We start from the raw sequence: 11162 nt of genomic DNA on the forward strand, positions 1-11162 counted from the left end.
CATGGACTGATCCAGACGACACTGGAACAGGGGAACGCTCCTGAACACCTGCAGTACATCGATGATATCATCATATGGGGTAACACAGCAGAAGAAGTTTTTGAGAAAGGGAAGAAAATAATACAAATTCTCCTGAAAGCTGGCTTTGCCATTAAACAGAATAAGGTCAAGGGGCCTGCACAGGAAATCCAGTTCTTGGGGGTAAGATGGCAGGATGGACGTCACCACATTCCAACGGATGTGATCAACAAAATAACAGTTATGTCTCCGCCAACTAGCAAAAAAGAAACACAAGCTTTCCTAGGCCTTGTGGGATTTTGGAGAATGCATGTGCCAGGCTATAGTCAGCTTGTGAGTCCTCTATATCGAGGAACTCTTTCGAGTGGGGCCCCGAGCAACAACAAGCCTTTGAACAACTCAAAGAGATAGCTCATGCAGTAGCCCTTGGGCCTGTCCGTACCAGACCAGCTGTGCAAAACATACTGTACACTGCAGCTGGGGAGCATGGGCTCACCTGGAGCCTCTTCTTTTTCCTTCCCAACCCAACATGCTCAGCATCTGCTGCCCTCTTGCTTCTAGTATATGTTTTATGATAAAGCTTGTAGAATGCAGCCAGTTAAATGCTCCTCTTGGAAGCGCATGTACAGGTAATCCTGTAGGTAGCAGAAGGTTTTCTTTAAAGATTCTGCATGGTCCAATGGGTAAATGAAGAATATGTATAATTCAAATGCAAGGAACAACTTAGGTTAACTATATGATAACCTAAGAGTTAACCCATTACCTTTGAGAGAAATGTCTTGGGATCTTCTAAAACCATACAGTGGAACATTTTTTTTTCTTCTTAAGCTGTAGAAGACAACTCTGCATAGGCAGAGAAAACATGGAACTATGGAAAGTAAAATGAATCTCTTACATTAAAACAAAATGGAATAAACATAAGGAAATACTTTACCTAGGAACTCTTTTGCTCCTATTTCTGCTGTAATTTGTGATCTCATGCCATATTTAATATGGCTGTCTTTGTGTCAAAAAGACCAGCACCTTTGACAGATTGGCAAACATTCAAAATTGAATAGAAGTTTTCTACTGGTTTAGCAAGCTCAGACTGTCTTTTCCATCATTAATCATTATAGTCTTAAATTATACTTTGGAAATATTGGAGAATATTTAATATTTAATATATCTAAGAAATGTTTACACAGTTTTACTCAGGGACTCTGTCAAACGATCAGAAGCATTAAAAGGTTTCTGTTAGTATGACCTTTTCATATTCACAAACACGGATCCATTTTTTGTGTAACACATGGCAACTCAGGTCAGCAGTAATGTATTTCATAGGACTTGCCGTCTTAAATGATGTCAGTCAGAACACTCTTTCCAGACAGCTAAAGGAAATGGCTGGGCACTGACTTCAATGAAAATCATCTGTATTATTTTAATTCTCACCACAACCTTAGTGAAGGGCAATCAGCAGGGATATAGAAAGCACGGAGTAGACCATCTTCCCCTGAACTGTGAAATTTTGTTTTAATACTTCAGATGCTTCTCCCAGCATTACTGTGATCTTTTATGTAATCCCGTGAAGTCATAAGTTTGAATTAAACTGTTCTTTTTCAGCCAAAGAAGTTTCAGAATGCAAACACTTTGATGCAAGGAAAAGAGTAATTACACCAACAGTGCTGAAAGAGCTGGCGGACGTCATCGCGGAACCTCTCTCAATTATTTTTCAACGATCCTGGGAATTTGGAGAGGTCCCGGTAGACTGGAAGCTGGCAAATGTTGTGCCGATTTTCAAGAAGGGTCAGAAAGAAGACCCTAGCAATTACAGGCCTGTCAGTCTCATGTCAGTGCCTGGTAAAATCATGGAGAAGTTGGTTCTCTAACTTATTGAGGCGCACCTGGGGGACAAAGCAGTCATTGGTCCCAGCCAGCATGGGTTTGTGAAGGGTAGGTCCTGCCTAACTAGCCTGATTTCCTTTTATGACAAGATCACCCGTATGGTGGACCAAGGGAAACCAGCTGATGTGATTTTTTTGGACTTCAGCAAGGCTTTTGACACGGTTTCCCATAGGATCCTACTGGACAAAATGTCCACCATACAGCTAAATAAAAACATCATACAATGGGTGAGCAATTGGCTAACGGGCAGGGCCCAAAGGGTTATGGTAAATGGGGCTGCGTCAGGCTGGCAGGCGGTCACCAGTGGGGTCCCTCAAGGCTCCATTTTAGGGCCGGTACTTTTCAATATTTTTATAAATGATCTGGACGTAGGAATAGAAGGTATTTTGAGCAAGTTTGCTGATGACACCAAACTTGGAGGAGTTGTGGACTCGAATGAGGGTGGAAAGGCCTTGCAGAGGGATCTGGATAGGTTGGAGAGCTGGGCGATCACCAACTGCATGAAGTTCAATAAGAGCAAGTGCCGGGTCCTGCACCTGGGACGGGGAAACCCTGGCTGCACGTACAGACTGGGCGATGAGACGCTGGAGAGCAGCCTAGAAGAGAGGGATCTGGGGGTCGTGGTAGACAGCAAGTTGAATATGAGCCAGCAGTGTGCCCTGGCAGCCAGGAGGGCCAATCGTGTCCTGGGGTGCATCAAACACGGCATCGCTAGTAGGTCAAGGGAGGTGATTGTCCCGCTCTACTCTGCGCTGGTGCAGCCTCACCTCGAGTACTGTGTGCAGTTCTGGGCACCACAGTATAAAAAGGACATGAAACTGTTGGAGAGTGTCCAGAGGAGGGCTACGAAGATGGTGAAAGGCCTGGAGGGGAAGACGTACGAAGAACGGCTGAGGTCACTGGGCCTGTTCAGCCTGGAGAAGAGGAGGCTGAGGGGAGACCTCATCACAGTCTACAGCTTCCTCATAAGGGGGTGTCGAGAGGCAGGAGACCTTTTCTCCATTAACACCAGTGACAGGACCCGCGGGAACAGGGTTAAGCTGAGGCAGGGGAAATTTAGGCTTGACGTCAGGAGGGGGTTCTTCACAGAGAGGGTGGTTGCACACTGGAACAGGCTCCCCAGGGAAGTGGTCGCTGCACCAAGCCTGTCTGAATTTAAGAAGAGATTGGACTGTGCACTTAGTCACATGGTCTGAACTTTTGGGTAGACCTGTGCGGTGTCAAGAGTTGGACTTGATGATCCTTAAGGGTCCCTTCCAACTCAGGATATTCTATGATTCTATGATTCTATGAACAGTGCTATCTCTGAAAGTTAAGAGTTAATTGCACACAGGAAGAATGAAGGGAGGAAATGCCCTCTTCATAAGGCTATCAAAACAATTCACTGCGTGAGTAATTAAAACTTCTGATAGTGCTCCTCTATTAAGACTGGTTCAGTGGAACGTGTCAGAAGCACACCAAGGTAGATGGGATCTTTTTCTTCAGTGTTTCACCTGCAGAGCTTGGATAAGGTCACTGACTGCCTCAGACATTCTTGATCTGTGTTCTAGAACCAGAAAAGTTGTTTAAGGCCTCTACAGAGTGCAAATTTACAGCAAAATCACTAGGATATGACACAGTTTGTTTTAAAAGGTCAAAAGCAAGCAAACAAACAAAAAGGAGTGACCAGACTACAGTTCCACCAGGAGTGTTATAGATAGCATCTATATTCTTCCAAGAGCTTACAGTCTGTTAAAAAATGTTGAGCATGCCTTGGTACATCACTATTTATTGTGACAAGCCAACAAAGAAGAAAACAGAGCTTAAATCACAGTTCCTCCCATATTTTTCCTCTATCTGCCATATTTTATTGATTTTTATTGATTTAATCTCATAGACAGTCATGTAGACTAATTGCTTGAGTTAATCAGCAATTCTGGGAAATAAAGAAAACCATGTTTAGGGTCTGTTTGGTTTTCAGAATTTTGAACAGGTCAGTATGTCAAAAGTAGTTTGATATATTATTGATATACAGGAAAAAATTGTTTATTGCTCAGTCTCATTTTGTGAAAGAAACAATTTGAAAAACATGCAATGAACTCAAAAAAACCTTTCAGTTCTGAAAAGTGTCTAACAGCAAATATTTTGTGCATGTTTTCAGTTCTAATTTTCTCTACTCTGTATATCTCCACTGAAAAATCTAGCATTTCTTAGACATAGACTTCCAATATATCTGTAAGTCTATGTATCAGCATAGACTTACAATATATCTTAACCTTCTATTTGGCCACCAGAACAGGTCATCCTTCTTTCTTACCTGAAACACTACTGAGTCTTTAAAAACCTTTTGTTAGTTACTGTGTCTAGTTGTGTCTCCACACTGACATGATGAAACAAGATCATGTTTAGGGTCAAAATATAAGAACTGCCTTGAAAGAGTGATTTACTATCATGACATCACTTGGTGAGCAGACAATTACTAGAATAATATTAACAGTTAGGAGATTTCTAGGGATGACTGCACTTGAGTAAGGCTTTGTGGTTACATACAGGGAAAGATGTATAATTCTTGCCTCTATATTCAGTCTATTACCCCACAGAAACTTGAAGACTAGTTTCCTAAGGACTTAGTCTTCCTGTTTACCGACCATACCAAACAGCATTAAGAAACAATTTGTACTGTAAATCTGGTAACATGTGAGAGAAACATGATTTTACTGCAGAAAGAGTTCTAACATTGACCGAATTATACACCAGAAAATTCCATAAAGGGGGAAAATGATCATGAAACGAACTTTGGCCAGCATTTATCCAACAGTTGAGGTATTTACAGCACTTTGTTCTTTTCCCCAGCCCTACATTGTTTCGCTGTTGTCCAATAAAGGCTGAGGTCATTCTGAAGTTTTTGTCTTACTGTAAGCACTAAGCTCTTTCTTCTGTATGGACACCTTTTTATGAGAGGTATAGCACAACAGTCTTCTGGGCTTGACAGCCTGTGTCTGACTGAATTGAATAGATTCCAGATTTAACAGAGTAAGACTGAGAGTCACATGTACAAATACATAAATACATTCTTTCCAAGAATGTATTTTGATTATGTATTTAAGATACTTGTATTTTCCAAGTATCTTAAACTGTTTCCTTAAGAAGGAAGGTAAAAGATACTGCAGAGGCTGAATGAAACAACTGAATGCATCAAAATGAACCAAATTAAGATGCGTAGAACAAGATAGATATTGATATAACATTTAGCTCATTGGATAGCTACTGACATCACAAGAAATGTGAAATCTTTTCGTTCTCATCAACATAAATGAAAACATGAACAATGATATATTGATTTCAATGCCTGGTTTAATGGCGTAAGAGAAGAACTACATAAAACTACATAACTAAAATTCAAGAGAAGGGTTGTTCCCCATATCATATAGACTAATAGGAATTTTACTAAGATACAATTCTCTAGTTGCATTCACAGGAAGCACAAACTAGCATAGTTCCATGACTTAATGGAGCTGTACCACTTTGCACCTGGATCTGGCTCATGTTTTTAAATAATCTCTATATTTGCAGCACAAGACCCTCGTGGAATAGAGTTTGCCTTTACAGCTCATAGCAAGTGAAATGTCATTAGTCCTATCATGTCACCAAGACTGATTACTACCTCAGAATATTCTCTGCACTGCACATGGGGAATTATACATATTCATCTTCTGGCAAATATTTACCAAACCCATACAACACACCTTCATAAACATTTGTCTGCTTCCCATTGCAAAGGTAACCCCTTGCATATGGTAATAGCATCTCTTGAATTAATCCTCCATAAACAAAATGATTTATAATTATGCAAAGCTATAATTATGCCATGCTCCTTGCAAATTTGCATGTGGGTGAAGAGTGGCTCAGGGGGTTCACTAGAGTGGAACCCCCTGTACCACTGTGGTATGCTAATTGGGCTCATGAAAAGTTCAGAGTAATGATTCTGTATGCCAGCATTCATCTGCCAACTAACAATTACGTGTCCCAGCAGGGAGCAAAAATGCTACCAAATGCAGCAAATACACATATACATTCACACACAGCAAAAGGATAAAGATCATGAGGAGGAAACAAAGCAAAGGATGCTAATGAATGAAACAAGAAAACCACTTGATATAGAGTTCAGGAAACAATGACACCAAGCAAAAATGCTGACAGATACCTCAGCTGACTCCAGCAACTGGCTACTAGATAAAGAGACTTTTGTATCCTGTATCACAGGGCCAATTATTTGGTTACAAATAAAAAATATTTGCCTCTACCTAATGAAGTTCTTGGGTGGGTAGTGATCTCCAGCCCCCAAATCTCTTGCATGACTGAAGCTTTCATCAAGATGAATCAGACTGCTAAGAGCAGCAGCTTTTTAACCCAAGATGAGTTTTGATTTTCTGTAAAGCCATTTTTTATTTACACTAATTATATGTATTTGGCTTTGACTTCTTTCACACACGCCTAAATGTAATCTTACCCCAATCTAATTCATTGTATACCAAGATATTTCATAATCTGCATTTCAGCATTTTTTTCCTGCTACTTTCATCACTTTTCCATTGTATTTGCATTACTTCTTAGTTCCCATTGGATCCTATTTCATACCTCATCTTCAAACTATCAAAGCACTTAAGCACATGCACAAATGTAAGAACAAGAGCTGATCCATTCACTTTCATGGGATTACTCACCAGAAAACAGTTGTGCTGTCTGACTGGATGGATGAGACATATTTCAGCACAGAACTTCAATGTGCCTTCAGCTGCTAGGCTAACAGTGTGTGGTGTAAGCTTTATTTACCCCACTTACACAATCTGACCTACCCAAGTAGTTATGATTAGAGCCAAATGGATACAAATGACCAAAATGTGCCATCATCTAAACCTTAGAAAAAATATTTGTTTCAGGAGTTGCTCTTTTATAGTCAACCCCTACTGGCTTGATTGCCTTTTCATTTCTGAGATTATATAAAAGAACACTCTTATTATTAATGCTTTGAAGGATTTTGCTGAGTGAGGTGCATATTGTCAGAAAGATCTGAGAGTGCTGAAGGCAGTAATGAAGCAGGCAAGGTTCTGCTTGATCTGTTCTTTATTTCTGTGTTTATCATCAACATTATTGGCAGGCACCAGCACCAGCAGTACCATGGCCAGAAAGAATCAGGTCCCTTTTACCATCCATCTTTCCTTTATCCACTTTCTTATTTTCTTCCCAAAATCCCAGGTAAAGGAGAACGCAACAGTTTCCACCTGTTGGATATATATAAATATATTTTATAAATATATTTTTATATACTTATATATAAAAAAAGTCAGAACTGGCTCTCAAATTAAATAAACACATACTTCGACTTCATCAGTGAAAGGACTGAAGTGGGTCATTGGCCAAATAATGAAAACAGATAATTACAGCGCAACTTTGTGATTTGGCCAGGATAGACTTTGCAAAGTATCTTACACCATATCTCTCTCTCTATATATATATACATATATATATATATGTAGAGAGAGAGAGAGAGAGAGAGAGAGAGAGAGAGAGAGAGAGAGGGAGGGAGAGAGAGAGAGAGAGAGAGAGAGAGAGAGGTATTCTTGATTACTAAGCATTGTGTTGTTGTTTGTTTGTTTGGGGATTGTTTTGTCTTTTTTTTTTCAGTCTCATCTGCTATTGGACTGGTCAGTTCATCAAGTTGGACTGGTTCCAATGATAGAGACATAGTTGTAGTTCAGCTGTCTCCACACACCCACTAACAGAGAGCAAACTGTCCCATGCATGCCAATGACAAATGATGTTTTAGAATATTCTATTGTATTTAAAAATGTCATGTTCTACTGTAATTTGAACTCAGGACAGAGTTAACTGAGCTATCCAACACTGGAGACACAAACTAATCTTATTAAATCTAATATTAAAGTGACTTATCAGGAAGTCTTTTTCACTGAGGACTGCTTTTGGATCACCACATCATCTTGTTTTCTCTGCCTTTCTTTTTTTGCCAAACCACCACAAACTTCATTGATAAAGTTAATTGCTAAAATGATAAATTTAATACACATCCCTTTGCTATTCTCTGGATATAGTTCTGCCTAGGGTAAACAGTCATAAACCAAAAACTAAATTCATCCTGAATATTGATACTAAGCATCTCTATGTTATTTTACAACCTATAAATCAACTGCAAATTTTAATGAAGTCTCAACCACTTTTGTAGGATCATCCATAATTTATAGAGATCCCTAAGCTAGGGGTACTTTCAATATTTGTTGTAGGAGTACCATAAGTACATAGCACTTCTTAAGCTTTATTTCTCCTTTAGGTGACCCAAATTGCTAAGTACCTATGAAGAGAACCATAGACAAGTTGTTTCCACATGCATGCAAAAAGGTACTACATCAACAAATAGGTGAAGACATATAGGGTTTTGTTTAATGTCTTATTTACTCTGGAAGGTAACCTCTGTTTGCAGTTTTGCTGTCTGTGTGGAAGTCGAATATGATCATAGAGCACCTCAAAATTCAAAATAGATGGGATATAAGATCACCTCTTGAAGTTAAATCAGCTAATTTGTAGCCAAGATAAGAAAAGCAATTCCTGTGTCTGTATTTCTCTCATGCTAGATACCCCATGGCCTCTCATATTAGTAGTGTCACAGTTTCCCAGGGGTATTGGGCATTTTTGTTTGCTTATTTGTTTTTCCCTTGCAACTACTACTAGGCTTCACGTCCTGTTATTTTCCAGACAGTTGGCAATGCTGATCTCCTTTACATCAATTAGCATTGCATTGCCTCTGTCCCTGATTTGCTTGCCACTGGCTTGTCTGAAAAATCTGGAGTGGCAAATTGTTTCTCATCCTTAAAGCCTATTGAGGACCACCTCCTTCTAACATTAGAACCTGAGTAATATAAACATTGTTCTGCTCTTCCCATGCTTTTAGTGTATTATTGTTAGCAGTCAAGGGAAAGCAGACAAGTTGAGAGATACCTAAAAAGCCTGCCCCGAGGAAGTGTAGTCATTTTCTCTTGAAAAAATCCATCTATTTCATTAATATTGCATTTAATCAGGGTGACATGCTATTAAACAAAGATGGTCCTCAAAAAAAAAAAAAAAAAGCGATTTAAGCTTCAAACACTGCCAAGCTGTTAAAATGTGTGCTCTAAGAAAACAGAAACTATTTATTGCCATATATATTTTTCCCATATTTATATGCACATATGTATGTTTATGCATATGTGCATACATGTGTGTGCCATTTCCAGAAGTCTTGCTCATTCTGATACTTTTTTCCTCAGGGCCTTATACTTTAGCTTTCTTCTCAGATATACTTCAAGACACAAAGTCAGGCAACACAAAAAAAAAAAAGGGAAACAAGAAGTACCTGTGCTTGCCAGTCACTTTGATTAATGAAGCTCAATATAATTATACAAACCAGGTGGTATATGGGAATCATTTACTACTTCATGGAGCAATTATGTGAAAAAATAAAATTTCTTTGTTCACTGATTTTGTTAGTAGCCTACTCAGAAGAACAAAGAATGGTTAGTTATTACTTGCCAGAGTAGAATTGTCTTGGATTGACTGAGTGGAAATCCACAAGTCTCTGCAGCAAACTATAGTTCCTAGGCTGGTAAGTCAGAAGAAAGCAGAACTCTGCCTATCCGCAATGAGAGAATTTGTTACCAGCACACAAAAACCTTCATGTGTGAGAACACGTGCAAGAAAGATCTGTCACAGAATAGGAAATATAGAAAACAAAAGTAAGACTACAATCTAAGGAACAAAGGTAAAGAACAGAGAGTGGAGAAATTAATTAATTATGAGAAAATACTAACCTAATATAGTTCAAAATTAGTAACCTAAAACTTTAACCTTCCCAGTGATTACATCCTACACACAGGGCAGTGCAGAAACTACAAGATGTATGACATGCATTAGAAACTTCATAATGCCATTCTGAAGTCTTTATGGTTACTTTTAAAATAATTAAATTGTGGTGAGACTCCCTTCCCCTCCCACCCCCCCACCCCCCCACACCCAGAGTACTGATAAGAAAAGGAAAAAACCTTCAGCCTTTAAAATTGAATATTTTTTCCTCTCTTTACCTATTCATGTATGCACAAACACTGTATATATACACAGCATATACTCAGTGAAGGAGGAACAATATAAAAATGGTGTAAGAAAAGAATACATCTCTTATAATTGGGTACATAAAGAAAATAACTTACTTTCTACCCACTAATTTTCTTGCCTGAAAGGTTTCTTTCCACAAATGTTTCCTAATTTTTCCTACTAGTCTGATAAACTAATTTCCTAAAATTCTGATTTCACATATAATGTTAGGCCATTCTTCAGAATATGTCAGATCCCATAGAAGATATTTAGAGATCTGTAATAATAGAGTAATATATATATATATATATGTATATATAAAGGAGGATAATGTACAAGAAAAATTCTGCTTTTTGTCATTTCTGTTCAGAAAGCAAGCTCTGTGAGATAGGGTCTTTCTCCATCTATGAAACTTCTGAGGTCTAGAAACACAAGATGGATTTAAGTTCTTACTACTTATTTAAACATGAAAATCAAATTTTAAGGTGCCATTCACATTTTCAAGAACCTGCCTATTGATCACCTTCCTGTGTAAAGTGGAAGTGGCCAGAAGTGGAAGTATCAATATAGAAAGAAATCAGTAGAGTAGTGCAATATTCATCATTGTCAAAAATTGGAGTCATAACAAGAGGCTTAACAAACAGGACAGTGAGTTCCAATAGGATTTGTACTCTGTAGGTTGTACCAAAACATGGCCAATAACATTAAGAAGAAATTGTTTTGTGGACAAGTTTACTCTGATGTTCTCAACTGTCGTCTTAGGAACACACCTATTAAATACCTAACATTGCAAACATGAAAAAGGAAGAGTGATAACTGTCCATGAAGATATGGCTTCACTATGCATGCTTTGTTTACAAATAGCACTATTAACTGAATACTGTTAATACTTCATAGTTACTGAAATTTTCTAGTTTTTGTTTCTTTGTTGTTTGACTCTAACTAACAAGATTGCAAGTCATGAAGACTCTACAGCTACTGGAGAAGTACTGTAGTCACTAAAGACAGTGTTTTCACTAAATCAAACCATAAAACAGCTTGAGTTGGAAGGGACCTTATAGGCCATCTAGTTCCTACATCTCTGCCATGAGCAGGGATGCCACCCACTAGATCAGGTTGCCCAGGGCCCCATCCAACCTGACCTT

This window comes from Aythya ferina, assembly GCF_964211825.1.
Source record: "Aythya ferina genome assembly, chromosome: 5".
NCBI classification, from domain to species: Eukaryota; Metazoa; Chordata; class Aves; order Anseriformes; family Anatidae; genus Aythya; species Aythya ferina.